This window comes from Sinohyriopsis cumingii, unplaced genomic scaffold, assembly GCF_028554795.1.
Source record: "Sinohyriopsis cumingii isolate HCF-2022 unplaced genomic scaffold, ASM2855479v2 utg000360l, whole genome shotgun sequence".
Classification (NCBI taxonomy): domain Eukaryota; kingdom Metazoa; phylum Mollusca; class Bivalvia; order Unionida; family Unionidae; genus Sinohyriopsis; species Sinohyriopsis cumingii.
Window position 1 is genome coordinate 2,339,518 of NW_028315892.1, and position 16,865 is coordinate 2,356,382.

A 16,865-nucleotide genomic window follows, 5' to 3' on the forward strand; every position below is an offset into this window, starting at 1 on the left:
AGTCATTTGAACCCATTTGTTGTTCACGTGTAGCAAACATTGCCATTTGAGGACCTTTTGTATGAATGTATATATGTATGTATGTATGTATTAATGTATGTGTGCATGTATGTATGTATGCATGTATACATGCATGTATGTATGCCATGTCTGGAAGATTTTTTTAATTGGTAGGTAGGTATATGAGCAAAATATAATAGATTAAAAACAGACAGACCAGTAGATTAATAGCAATTTTTAAAAATGATATCTAAGTTTTCCTATTATTAAACATACTTTATTATTTGTATGATTATTATTATAATTATATTATTATTATTATTATTATTATTATTATTATTATTATTATTATTATTATTAAATATAATTTGGAAATCACTGAATATATCAGTAACAGTTATTAATACAATCCGTCTATCTTTATTTAACATCCACAGAAAAGGAATACCTGAGATGCTGTTTCAATATGATAAAATTGCCATGGGATGAATTGCCCAAGGGGATGAATTCTTAAGGAATAAACTATACGGGGACAAATTGGCTGAGGATGAGTTGTTCTTAAACACATATAATTTTCTTAAACAACTTACCAAAATGTGATGTCATGGATGTGACATTTATGGCCAATAAACAATGACAAGATATTTTGCCAACAGACAACCCATCAACAAGAACACAAAAACTGACACCTGCCAACAATTTGTTGCACTGTATAACAATAATGAAGAAAAGTCACCAGGTTATTAACATCATGAGTAGGTTTTACTTTAAATATAAGTATACTTGGATAAATATTACAAACATAAAAGGTCAACAACATTCGATCTGCACTGAAACGCATATTTATTTTAAGGTATAGTTTTGATGATGGTAAATGTACATCATCAAGCTATAGTAACTGCAGGCAAATGTATCAGATTTTATTGGTGTTGTGTGACAGATGAAACTGGTAAAGTGCTAGGTTACTTTATTAAAATAGTGATTGGCTGTTAAACTTAATGTGTGGACCAGATAATTAAATTACATGATGTACCAAGAAGGCCCCTGAAATTAAAAACAGGCGTTTTGATAAAATATTCAAAAATATAATAAAACAAAAAACAGCATCTACAATCTGGAAAGACTACCTGTTATAAAAACAAGTATCATAAGATCTTTAGAAGTTCTATACACAATTACAAGAATCAAGATAAAAAAGAAAAAAACAGTCTTTCTTGATCTAATCAGTCTGCAAAATATATTAGTTCATTTGTCAGACCTTAGTTCTTACCAATACTACTGATAGTAATCCTTCTTTAGCTGCCATGAATTAAGGGCCTAAATTACCCAAATTGATTGGCTGGCAATGTTGCTTATAGGCACATCATGACATTTTGACTATTCAGTGCTAAAGCTGGCGGAGTGAAGTTATTTGGTCCGAGACCCACAGCAGCCAACCCAGTTAATCGAGGCAGGATTCAAACTGGCGATCCAATTATCACGAATCCAGTATACTAACTACTGAGTCACTACACAATTAACTGGGCAGGAATTGCATCATGTTATAACCCGTCTCAGACCCACAACAGCCAACCCAATTAATCGGTGCAGGATTCAAAGTGGCAACCCAACGATCATGTATCCATCATACTAACCATTGAGTTACTTCCCAAATTCCCAAGTAACAGAGAAGGTATAGTGTCATTTTGAAATTTGTCTAAAGTAAGTGCCAAATAAGCTTACACTGATTTTTTAATTTTATTTTATCAAAATTTACAATTCAGTTTCAAAACAAACTGTACAAACCTAACATTTTATTATATTCCAATAAGATGATCATAATTTGGATAAGACTATTCTGCAAAAGTATTATGGTATATGAAGATTTTCAATGGAATCTGGCACAAAAGTGCTGGACAGTTAACATAGTCATTTCCAGTTGCATGGGTTGTTCCAGTAGGTAGTAAAATTATGGCATATGTGATGCAACCGTAACAACCCTTGCTGTCCAACTTTGATGCAATACATAAATTGTTTCTGCTTTACTAATATAAATGTGGTGTAGTCCTATCAAGACAGTAGCATTACAAAGCAATTACTTTGCGAATTGATTGTACAGCTGATGTTATTCAGGTGTCAAGTTTATTACCTAAAAGCGATGATGAAATACATAAATAAGGAAGAAAAACGTGGGTATTGGATTATTTACCACCACCAATAATTGGCTTCCTATTGGTCTTTTCAATACGTTTACACGAGTTTCTCTTCCCTGCACCCCAACCGCAACTCAGATTGTTGGAACCATTCACTGTACTGTATCTGCGTGATACTCCCAACTCAGAGTATTGGAGCCATTCACTGTACTGTATCTGCGTGATACTCTAAATCGTCTTGACAGAATATTACTTGGAGAGTAGTGTCGACAGTACATGGAGTGAACATATTTTGTTTTCTTTTTTCATAAAATAATTAGCATACAGTAAAGGCGAAATATTTCGTGGCTAGAGGCCAGTTATTAAAAAGATATCACTCCAAATGATTATGTTAAGAATTATAACTGCTCAATACTTCTTGTATAATAATAAATGTTGCCTATATATATATATATATATATATATATATATATATATATATATATATATATATAAAGCTGTTAGCGTCGTATAGGCAGATTTCATCTTGCAACTTACGTTTTGAGCAGCTGAAATCCCTCACATGAGAACGGGCAGACTTAGCAAAGTTATTACTTCCGGATCAATCTTTCTCTGTGCCTGTTAAGCCTTAGATCACAATAGGAAGTAACTCGTATATATAATTCAATTGAATTCAATACACTAGAAATCGTAATTAAACACGAAAAAGGCAGTCACTTGTGTAGTATATACGTGTTTGTAGGATATTTAAGATCTAGAAACGAGTATATATGTTTATTTTATTGAAATCTGGGATAAAAGTGGAGATAAAGATGACGTTGGTTGCGAGCAGATTTTAATCTGCCCACTAAATTGTATCTGTCCACAACATGAGTATGAGGACAACGGTTCTGCATATAACCCACCTAAAATAGTATATATATATATATATATATATATATATATATATATATATATATATACTAGTGTATGCTTTTTGCATCCCTTTTATTTATTTTGTCTCTCAAGCTTGATATATGTTGGAGGGGACGTGTGTGTACATATAACCATTCATTTAGTTAAACGAAAAGCTTTCATTTTTCCTACCTATGTATGTTCATTTTCAAATATACAATAGGACATCTGTTTCCGATCCTGTCACGAAGAATGATTCAAATCTAAAATGTCCAGTATATAAGTTAAGACAAATCATTGTCATTTGAATTATGATTTCAACTCATATTCTCTTGTTATAGATGATTTTATGTGATATTGTTATATGTGTTATATAGCATACGGCACGCATTCACGCATTACACGCTTTTCTGTGAGCAGTAAAACAACACCTGAGTATAACGTAGTTTCCTGCGAGTCGTACACTAGTCAGGATGATAATTGTGATACGCTAGATGAGTAAAATTACATCATACAGGATCGTTCATTACTTCATTTTGGAATGTTGCAAACGATTTGGTATATTTGCCGGAGGAGTTTCATCATAATATATAGTAGAGGGAAAGCAAGCTATTTTATTTGTTAATATACATGAATGCAACATTGGCCTGAGTCAACAAGTCTACACAAACAGACGTGTATATGTTACTATTACCATTCAATCTCGTGATTTTCCGCCTTGCAATCTATACTGTCACATAAGGAAGAGTCGTGCGAGGCATAAGAGGACAAAATGTATCTTTGTGTGACTTTCAACGAAATAAATGGAGATCTTATCCACATAAAGCATATCCCTTCCGCATTTCTTATGGCTTGGCCGATAATAATACTCATATAGAAATTCAACAACCAGATCGAGTCAGAGTTGTAACAGGTAACACAGCATCATCCGATACAGTAACTGAGATCATAAACATTTTGAATTTACCGCAAAATGACAACGAACTGTACACTGCTATCCGTCAATGAAACCCATCGGAAATCTTGGACAGTGTTTTCCTAGAAAATAATGGTATTTTGCAGCTTAAAATGTAGATAACCGCTTGCATTTTCATCACCCCAATCATGCATTAAAACGAATTAAACGAGGTTTACCCGCCAAAATGCGAACCATGTTCCCTGTGATTTAAGTTACTTAATTACTTGTAATATAAGGAATAGATAAAACGCATGAAAAATAGTGTTCAAAATATTTCCAGTGGCCTGGAGTGTTGCCAAGGAGAAGGATAATTGAAAATTTTCTAGATTATAAAACCGTACATGAATAAACTCAAAACATAAAGTTCAACATATTAAAACGATTAAAATTCTTAACGTTCTTATAGTTGACAGCTCTCTCATTTTCTGACGGATTGCATTTGAGGAAGATGCTTACTATTGCTATGATTCTTTGGTATTAAACACATAAGAAAAGAAGCAAAACCAGCAGGTTTATCGAAAATTGAACTAATGATTAATTTCAATATAAAGGATAAAGAGCCCTGTCACATTTTGAGCTAGTTTGTGATTTGTAACTCACCAACTGTAATGGACATAACACAATTTTAAACAATCGGTCCAAAAATATCAAGTTAATATCATACGAGACATGCAGTGTTGATGTGGATGAGGTGGCGGGTTTGAGTTACATAATGCACAAATAGGCCTTCAGTCATGCTTAGAGAATTCATGCGCTGGGTAACATACCCACTCTTCCTTGCAAAACCGTAATAATAATCTGAACCCTTAAGAAAACTATATTCTCTCCTTATAACCAGCTCTGTAAAACCCCAAATCTACTAGTCGGGAAAACTGGATATGAGCACAATTCCATATCTACTTGGGTTAACATGAGCCTCTATATTGTGGTTTTCCTCATATAAATATACATGATTCTAATGTTATTGTCCATTATTTTGAAAGATGAAACGTTGATACCAAATATAGCAAATATAGCAATAGTTTCAAGTTTATCATACGAACACTTAGCATGGCATCCCTGCCTTTTTCTAATTTGATTCGTATATTATGCAATGTATACGATATCTACCACGTCTATCTGTAATCATCCTCACTTAATTTTTAAAAAATATATTATTGAATGTATTTCCTGAAACATAATTCTGGATGTGAGTTTACATACTCATAGTAATACTTTTCAAAATTTACTTTGCCTTGCAGTAAGAGGTCAAAACTGGTATGACAGTATATGTGAAATGAATATCACTACTCCCCCTATCATAAATATCACCACCACTACTACAACAATAAATACTACTACTACTACTACTACTAATAATAATAATAATAATAATAATAATAATATTTATAAAAATAAATTTGTTATTTTGTATTACAAGAGATTAGGCATGATAGTTTATAACCACAATTAGCTGATGTACAGACGTCTGAAGATTCAGATTATTGTGATGCCAAATATTGCCGTTCCTTATTACACACAACAAGATACTGTTTCAAAGGGTACTTTTGCGATGAATTAAATACATGCACTGTAATAAATAATATGTGTCGTGTGTATAGTCCATACATCAGTTCAGTTATCTACAAGTTTTAGCGGATTAATGATTAGTGTTGAAATATGACCGTAGCTATGATAGAACGAGCTTTATGCAAGGAATACGTAATACATCGGGTATAACAACAGTTATGAATGTTGGGGCGCAACACAATACATTTCTTGTCAAGTGAACACAGCACCAGTATATCACCCCCAATATACTTTTCATGCGTCACTAGATACTTTCTTGTTTTCACGTTTTCATATGTTGTTCAAACGCTTTAGCATCTTTCAAATAGCATGCCTCTATGAGAATTATTAATAACGGGTTCAGTCTAAAACTTCCTAGAGGCGAAATTAGCGCGCCACTTGGACGGATTTACGAACCTGTGTGTTGTTAAGAAACATATCAATTATTTGAGTACTGATGAGTGAATAAGAAGTTGGGTAGTGTTCGAAATCATTCGGCAATAGGTTGGCAGCATACAATTGCCTAGACTATAGCATAGTCTGGTACAGGATATGGATGGTAGGGACCTTTGCCTCGTTTCAAGCGGATATATCGTTCTTGACAATTCATTTTCTTCTATCTAAACTTTATTAGCTTCTTTGGATGGATTTAGGTAAGTTTATTCATATTTCATGACCTATTATAAACTCCTTAAAACACTTCACACTCTAATTAAAAATTAGCTGTTGGGCAGGTTTATACCGAGCCTGTTTTTGATCAGTCGTCTGTAGTAACCATCTTGGATAAAAGCCCCACAAGCCTCAGATTCTTCTTCTTAGGTACACTAAAAACCGCTGACCAAATAATGCACGACAAATTATATATATATATATATATATATATATATATATATATATATATAATATATAGATAGATAGATAGATAGATAGATAGATATAGATATATATATATCTTGCACTTTATTATTGTTCCGTTCATAGCAAGCATTTAGCGCCTACCGAGTCCAGGCAATATCTCAGACAACTTGGAGCATGATCCATGTAATTGCCATCATCTTTGATATAAAGAAACTTCATATTAACTACAGTTAATACGTACACAATGGATACAGATCGTCGCATAATAACAAAGCTGCCGATAAGATTTACAATATATTTGAATGAAAAGTCATCCAACGCAGCCATATTGCGCGTTGGACACCATGAACGTATTATGTGCACATTCCTTAAAAGTAAATAATAATTTTAGATGCATCAGTTGATAAATGAAGGGAAATTTCCGTTCCTCCGATTATATTCATCTGATCAGACCCAACTGTGTTTATTTCTGGATACATTGTACAGAGAACAACTTTATACTACATAGAGTCACGATAAAGTGATTACTGTAAACTCTCAACTGGAAGGTATACACACTTCACGCCTTTGGAACGAAATAAAATCCTTGATTTATATTTTATTGATAAAAGTGAATAAATTGATTGTAATAATCCAATGTTACGCGTGTATGCAATTAAAATAAGTAACTTACAATGATGTAAAACAGCAAGATCTGTAAAATGTAACAAATATTTTACATCCAGTAGAATACAAAATTAAAAATGATATAAAAGAACTATGATATTGCGAATTAAATCGCAAAATAATCCAAGATTTACAGACGCAAGTCCAAGTAATTTAAAGTCCGGAATAAAATTCAGAAGTACATAATAAATCCAACAACAGAAGACAATGACGTGTCTGTTATAGCTTTTAGTGTGTTGATGGTCAAAAAATATGTTGTTGAATCACAAAAATATAATTCCAGGTTTGAATACACTATTAGTTCCAATGAATGTCTTTATTCAATAGTTTTATCAAAGAACGTTTGTATTTCCAGAGTAAATAATCGCTTGAATTCAATAATTGGAACAACAAAGATTCCAGTCCGAAATAAAACACTAACTAGCAAACAATGTTAGACCTTAAATTCAAATTCTAGAAAACATCTTGTTCACAATTTACAATCTTGCTCACGTTCTGGTATGCGAAACTCCATTTACAATATACAGTCATAAAAACATTTAATACAAACCACGATAACGATAATGATTCTTCTGATTACCACCTAATATGATACCGAAATCGCGGTTTGTCTTTAATCTCGCAAGGTATTCTAACAAAATCTAAGAGATCATATAAAAATATACTAAACTAACGAACATTGTCAACGGCTGTTGCAGAATGGATTAAGAGTTCGAAAGGGCACTTGTGATTTATTCCAACTATATTGTGTGGTGCTTATAATAAACAGAAAGAAACTAGACAACATGAAAAAGAACAAATATCCAAGGCGAGTACCAAGATTATTTTTCACTATGGGCGCCACATTTGATATCACGTTCTCATTATCGAAGTTTTACAGAAAACGAAGGTCATGTCTTCCTCAAGGGAAAACATAAAATATATTACACAATCAAATCGTGATACATGTAAACTAACAAATATGTATACTTTTTGAATATGCAAAAAGAGATATATTGTAAAGAAATAACTTGCTATTCAAGACCGTTTTCCAGACACGAAAGCATGAGATGAATAATCTTCAAAAGGCAGCTATTTCCGAAACTATTTTAAAACCAGCTTTGGTTCTGGTACCTTTTACAACAGTTTGAAGGGTATTAGGCGACCAGCATGTATTAATAAAGCAAACAGTACTACATTATTGACTTTTTCAGGGATAGATCATTACCCTACAAAATCAACTAATCTGATAGAGGATACAACAGGTAATTTGTATAAGTAAAATCTTTCATCTTCTATGATGATAATATAAATTATTCTCTCTCTGTGCCTCTCTCTCTGTGTTTCTCTCTCTTTCTTTCTTTCTCTCTGCCACCGGTGTATAATTTATAAATAGTACCCTACGCCATAAAGCACATGTTTCCTTTATACTGAGTGGAAACAAAACAGCAATGGCTCAATAATTTTCTACATTCATTCGATATTGATATCTTCTTTAACTCTAGTTTACGTCAAACAACACCTACTTAAAAGCTAAATATCTCCTATCGTGTGGACGAAGACCGAGAGCTGGCTGATTGGTGTCAAACACGAAATGAACATATATGACAGACTTTGAATTCTAAAGAAGGTGTCGTATCAGCATCCACCAGCCTAGCCCAACAAGTATGGTCTTTGTTGCGGTATAGACAAAGCATTTAATAATGAAAACACGTACATATGTGTGTGTGTTAGTGTGTGCATGTGTGTGTTCTATTTTATTTTTCATTTGCCTGAAGCCCTTTTTGCGCATTTCCTTTATATGCACATGAAGGTGTATACCGTTGTTTGTTTATCATATGTTTGACACGTTCTATTGTGATTTAACTTGGTAGATAGAGAGGTTTTGACAATCTTTAATAAAAAAGAGTACCCATAATTGATTCACATGGTTCCTTTAAAAAACAAATCACTACACAACACAAACCTTGATGATGAAATAAGATACAGAAGGTAATTATGTTGTAAATAAAACACTTTCCAATATTTTTTTATTTTTACCGTACTCTCATTGATGTTTGCAACTATAATATGTTAGAGTTCGTATGCCTTCATAACTGGAACTACCTGTCTTCCAAATTAAATAAAACTATTTTGACGATAGCCTTGCAGTCTGTTAAGAAACTAATACAAAATCATTCGTACAATATTTTTCAATTACCCTCTATTAAAGTTGTACAAATTGTGACATGCTAATTGTTTGCTTAGGTTCTGCATTGCTTGGTTATTGCTTTTCATTAATCAGTAAATACATGACTATCGTATTGTGAACTTGCTGAGGTGTGTACCTTGGTTAGGAAACCCATACCACTTATTCGCAGATTGCTTTCGACAAACTAGTGCATTGTTTCTTTCTTTTCCCCTTCTTAAAAACCAAGGCTGTACCTTTACACAGATCGATTCCAAAGGAAAGTATTTGTTTTACATCTCGTATGTTACAACATCCGACCTGAATTTTAATTAAGAACACTTCCATGCATCCACTATATTAGCCATAAGAGCAGTACTAATCTTTCAACAAAGACGAAGTCTGTTACACTATACCCTTTCTCTTTTTCTAAGAGATCTATAAGTACATGACGACGGATATTGACATACAAGTGGATGCTAAATGTATTGTATAAGTGAAATTTCAATTTCTACCAATCTACCTCAACACTTATAAGGAATACTTATCGGTTGTCTTGGTAAAATAACTAGGGCACATCATATGCATACAAGTTTCCTAATAATATTCCATTCAAACTATGTAATAATCATTTTAGCATTTGATTCGCTAGCATGGATGTAACGAATAAACTAAAAAGAGACCATATGACTAATTGTGAAAGGTTGACTCCCTAGGAGTGAAAGCATACCTTCTTCTATGTCTTATTCATTGGTAAAAACGCATCGTTACTAGTTTCCTATCAAGACTATACACACGGTTAGAACCAGTCGTATAGCGTAATATTATATGTTGAACCCGATTTGTTGAATGGAACAATCCATCTCAAAGTTGTCGTATTTTGCCGATAGTTTTATGACAGACCCCCTCGTGCCTTTTGCTTGTTCTGTTCTTGATAATTCAGTATCATGTGCAATACATAAGCTTATCAAACTGGCATAGGCGATATATATTGAATACACTCAAATGAAAACCGTAGGTATGTGGTTAATTCCTAAAAATGAAAGTGTCCAAAACTTAAACTTTTAAACGATTGCTGTGATGTTTAGTTTAATATGCTTATGTTTTCCCTCATCATACACTTTAAAACAGCACCCATTTGTATCTCCTTTTGGCATATGTTACATCGCTCTTGAAAACACAGATATATACAAGGCATACAATCAATATTGCTATATTTTGTAACACTGCATTTTTGTATCAAGGGTTACGCCCCTAATATATAAATAATCTCAACCGCCTGACACTTTTGCATAATAAAAAATATCAACTCTATTGATACATCAGATCCTTCAAAATATGGACTTCTACCATGATCAGCTGAGCCTGATACAAGTTTATATATCTTTATGTTTAAACATTCATACAACTATCTTCCTTCTACGATCTCAATTATAAACATGAATGTTGTCTAATATCAGGACATTCTACATTATAGTTTTGGACTGACGTGTATAAGACATCTGTAAGTCACTCCTAGGTAAAAACTGAAGATATTTCAAAGTTCTCTTGAAAAACCATGAACTTTAGGTGCGAACGATATTTCACTAATTTGGATCATAGTACTATCATACATATCACAGTTCAAAAAGAAAGTTAAAGTCGTTTTTCCTGGTGTTCCACCATTACGTATTGCAATCACTTTTATTGTTGATATATGCAATGACATAAAAAATCATCTCACAATCTTGACAATATTATTTGCACGAGGTTATTCTGAGTGATCATTTGCTTTTGATGGAAACAGAAAGGAACACAATCTTGTAGTTTTCCTGTCCCAGACAAAATCGTAAATTCTGAATCCTAACCTGAGACTGAAGGACATCAAAACGGACTTAATTCGCTCGAACTGCGAGTGGCATTTTCATTTTAAATAATCGTAAAACCTCTGCAGCCACTCAATCTATAGATACACGAATGTAATGTTTCAAGTTCATGCATGAATATATTTTGTGATATTTTCTTTAGTGACTATGTTACGAGTTTATGCTCTAAAACTAAATAAGAGAAAATAGTCTCGACAAACAGGTTAGTAAAATTTAACAAATAATTTATTTCCCTAGACGACAAAAGTAAAACAAATAAGAAAATGAATTTACGGTTTTGCGAATTAAATCCAAATTGTAATCCAGGAATTACAAAAATCCACAAGCCATATCAATGAAACATTCTAAGTGAATCACATTTCAAATCCTGATGAAAATCAAAGATGGAAGGCGATGATGTATGCAAAAGAGAGCGTTGCATTGATGTGTCAACAGTCTCTTGTTGAATCAGAAGATAGTATTCCAGTTTATAAATTCTGTATAAATTTCGGAAAATGTCCTTGTCCAAGAATTAACTTAGAGCAATTATATTTCCCAGGAAAACAATCACTTGAAATTGAATAATTTGAAGAAAATAAAAAATTTGCCCCAGTTAGGACTCAGCATAAAACAACTTGACTTTTCAAGTGGTAAGGCTGAACTGACATAATTTTTATCATACATCATAAGATATATTAAATCTCAAAACAGATTCCCCGATGGGGGTCAAGAGTTCGTAATTCTGGAAAAAATATAAGTTTGCGTATTAACACGTGTCTATGTATGGTCTTGACTCGACTCAATGATTCTTACCCCGTGAAAGAATAGAAAGACTACAAAATGTTGGTTTACCAAAACTGTCACTGATTTTAAGGTCAACACCTAGATACAATGTTTATATTATCATATATTTACTTCAGTGAAATAAGTATAAAATAATCAATCAAGACAAACAAAACTGAACTTAATTCTGAAAAAAAGTCAAGTCCAGTAAATAATATTCATTACAATAACACGTAATGGAATAAAACATATCTTAAAACTAACAGACGAACAATTAGCTTAAATATACATAACACCTCGTGTGAGTACAATTAAACGTTATGCGATAGTCTCTCTGCATACGATTTCAATATTTCAATAAGGCACAAAAAGTTCGGATGGAGGAAATACAATCTTGTATCAACATTTGTTATGTCATGTCATTTTAAGAAATACATTAAAATTAAAAGAGATGGGAAACATTAGATTCAAGTAACATATACTATCAGCTATGATTGTCCTACATGACTTCATTTCACTGGACTACCTCGTATTTGTATAATGCTGTTCTACTACCATTTAAACAGATAAGTAACTATTTTTTGTAGGGACAGAGAGTTATTGCATTGGATGATATGTGGGTTAGAGCAATCTTCTTTATTTTTCCTAGCATAATGTGTTGATATAATACCATCCCTTTTGACCATATCCATTTTCCATCTTTTGGCAAATTAACAATTATATACAACACGATGTGGAAAATTCACCAATTTGTAATTCACCAGGGGCAAACGAAAACCAAATATTACGCTAACGAAACTGGGATTTGTCTGCAATTGCTTAATGCCTTGCTAATGGCGCTTTCCAACATCACTCTCGTCTCAACTGATTCAATTAATACCAAACGATTTAGCTAATTTGTATTAGAATCTTTCCTTTTGTTCCAGTTTTCATAATGTTAAGTGTTTGCTTCGATTACTCGTCTACTGATTAAGGTTCACTTTGAAAACAAATTCAGCTCTACGTTAATGAAAAAACTAAAACTATTAGAACATTGTTTTACTTGTTGCATTAACGTCACTAATGTTATTTTAGTCTTATCGCCATATGTGTTTCCAGGTCTTATATTTCATTCACATGTTCTTCTGACTCTTGTATTTCTATATTTTTAATTTTATTTTTCTTCTACAAGACTGCAAATACTCTGAATATTGATAATGCACGTATTGTATTGCTAGGTGTAAGGATTAATAATTGCATGAAAAATACACTCGATTAGCCGTGCCAATATTTGTCTCAGTTATATGGACATTACTTTGCACTTTAAGGGAGTACACTTTTTATAGCAAATATAAAATATAACTGACATAATTCAGATACAAGTATTTCTTCCTCAGGTGTTCCATCCGAAAGACATTTCCTGTATATTATCGTGGGGATGGGAGTTATGTTACCTGCTGTATTCTTCACATGTCTTCTGCATAAAATAAGGATTAGGCAATGATAATTTTCAACTTATTAATATGATGTCTTACATGTTTGTAAGACACACAAAAACCTATGCATTACGCAAATAAAAATTATTTAAATACGTAGCAGTTAATTGTAACTAAGATATTTTAACTACTCAGTATCACACTAGTTAATAGGTCACATGCATGCAACAGTGCTGTGATGAATCATTAAATATATAAACCAAACAAATCAAGATATGGCTCACCCATTTGTAGATAAATATAAACCCATGTCCATTATCATCAGGCAAGTTAAAGGCAACTAGTCGAAACATCAAACATGTTCAAACTTGTATTCCAGTATAAATAGATGTGTACATTTTCTGCAATTTCAACGTTGTCATAAGTTCCAATATCAATGCTGCGTCCAATAATAATGACGAAAACGAATAGCTACAGGAGGTAAATCAGGCTGAAAATTATTGGACAATTGTAAGCAATGCAAAATGTGAAATGAGCACCGCCATGGAAACGGACGTTGACTTACCATGAGAATCACTAGTTGCTAACCAGTTATAGTTCCTACAAATAGTAAATCAGAAGAAGCAATGAGATCAGACGACATTTACGTTAGTCAAGCAATAACGGATACTTCAATCCCACTATCTCAAGTACGATGTAATTCAATGATTATATTCAACTCACTCAGATTCCTTGCATACATATTTCCCAAAAGTGGTTTCAGATTCTCTGATTTGCAATATGACAGCACAGCGGAAGGACATATTTCGCAATTGATATTTAGATCAAACTAGCCTTTTTCTTCTCTAAAATCATTTTGATCAGGATATAGAAAAATGGACAAATTTGTGAGATAGTTTACAGAATTAGTATTCTTTAAATGATAGATAGGCCTGCTTAATGAAGTTTTCAACTGTTTATTTTTGTGTCTAAGCAGGTGAGCAGTATCAGTCCAATGTATTAATTTTTATTTGAGTAAAATGAAAATGTCAATCTCTTTTTACCAATCCATTCCCTGTGTTCATAATGACCTTCCTTCTATTATTTAATTCTTTTACTGAGTTGCACATATGCTAATGCATTTATTTAACTATTCTAGATACTTAAATTCAGATTTTGGATTGTGTTTGCAAATAACTAAACTTTACAATATTCAGGTAAAAGAAGTCGTTAGTGTTTTTTGAGGAGATTGAAAATGTTAGACTATGAGGCTAATAAAGCTGAATCACCATGATTGTTACCAGTTATTACAATTGCACATTTTCCCCAAGAACTTTTGACAGTTTTGTAGTGATCTGAAGTTTTTAACAGTGGTTTTTCCACTTTAGTTGATGAAAACTGTTTACCACTCTTTTCTAAATTGTAAATCAAATTCATGTGTGACCAAACTATGCAATACCTTTTCTGATTGCCTTATATTTGGCACTCAAGAGTCAAGTTAGCACCTAGGATAAATAAGAAAGCTATGGTGTATTTAATCTTGTAATTACTTTAATATATTAATCATAATTGCACACTAACGGAAAACATGTATACAAAATTAAGTCTGTGTATTACCTCTTTAGCTAAGTGGGAGTCATTATTCAATCTTTGTAATTTAAATTTGCGGTTGCAACATTAACAGATTAATTAAATGTCATAATATATCCATACAATGTATTAATTCTGACCCTTATAGTCTCATTACCTCACATGAATGTGTTTAGGTTAGAAAAACGCATACGGTCAATCAAATAAACACAAAATAGAGCCGGAATATGCGTAGAATACGCGTTATTTCTGCCATATTTTATTTTTCATCCATTCCTACTTTGTCTCTCAACAGTTCTATTAAATAAAACACATGTTCCAGGTAACATTTTTTACCAATGATTTTCGAAAACGTCATGGATAAATTCATTTGTTTATGTGTGCGAGTAATCTAACGTGCTTACATATAATATCTATGCTAAATCTTTCTTTAAATTGTAACTTTAATTGTATAGGGCATGACTCTTTGTGAACTCTAATTGAGGCCACGATATCATCTTCGCTTGACAATGCGACTTTTCCGAATACTAGCAGAACATAGCTAGTTTAGCCAAACATGAATACTTCTGCCATGACCTTAGTAGATACGGTTAAAAATGACTTAATTTTAAATTGAATAATGAGTGACGTTTGAAAATGCGACTGAAATCAATCCTCATAGGAGTATTAATCTTTAAAGTTAATTAAATATTGGCACCAAGTCTGCGCACCTATAGTGGAATAATGGCTTGATGTTAAGATTTTCTCTATCAAATTTGTCAAAATTGTCAGTGTTCTCTTTCTTCTAAACTGCATACACTTTATTCAAGTATATAGTCTGATATTTCATATTAGATGGCAACAATGTAACATTGTTAGTGTTGTTGGATAAATGTAAAAAATGCGATGACTTTCAAGCAACAATGGTTGTGCAGTTTTGGGTATGACGTCTTCAAAATGTTTGGATTCAATAGCTGTTTTGTAACGAACGCATTATATGATAGTTATTTCATATATACACAAGTTTGCAACAATGGAGTCTTGAGTGGTTTTGGTAGAATTGAATTCAAAATAATCAAGATTGTTTCATATAAAGGATTGAACTTGTGCTTGGTGAATGACGGAATGATATGATAAACGTATTTGTCAATTAAAAACGCAAGCTTCGAACTATATCCCGAATTAGTTTGTGATGATTAATAGGTCGATTTACTTTTCATATTTACTTTGGATGAGAATCATTCTTAAAAGGGCCGTGAATTTGGACAAATTAAACTACGATGTTGTTTACTACAAGATCGTAGTCGATTATACAATAATTCATGTAATCAACAACACAATTTACTTAACCATAATTTGAAATAAATGAGATATTTACAATGGCTTCCTCAAATTACAGTGGAAATGTCATGAAAAATATTTAAAACTATATACAATAAATGATGCGAACGTGTCGGTTTGGAAAGTACTGCGTTTTTAGCAATTTACATGCATTTGTTTGTTTTTGTTGGATGACTTTTCTTTAAAATAAATGCAAACCCAATCAAAGAACAGTAATTATTCCTTCGTACCCGATAGGCCCTTAGCTTATTTGTTCTTTGCATCCTCTGAACAGGCACGATGTCAGGTAGGTATCAATGCTATGTTCCTCCTCTTATTTGTCAATAAATGTAACTAGTTTTGTTTTCTTTCTTTTCCATTTCGCTTCTCAAATGATTTTATTTTGTTCGATTAACTTGTAACTTTTACGTTGCAGAGAAAGAGACTAATTCATTTACAGCAGTGCTAGACTGTTTGTTTTCTTAGAAGAACAACACCAGCCTACGCGTATTATTATGCATTTTGTACAATGTTGGCCTTAGCGAGGCAGTTACTATAATCATTTCAATCTTCTAAAGGAATAGGTAAGTACAGTACAACATGAATGCGAAATTTGTTTTTTTTGAGTGTCAGATTTTAGAAACCAAATAGAGATGCACATTTGTAATGGCTTTTAATTGTTGTGTTTAGCTACACACGGATAAATATTTATAATAATACACAAAGATTCAAAAGATGGGAAGAAGTCACTAA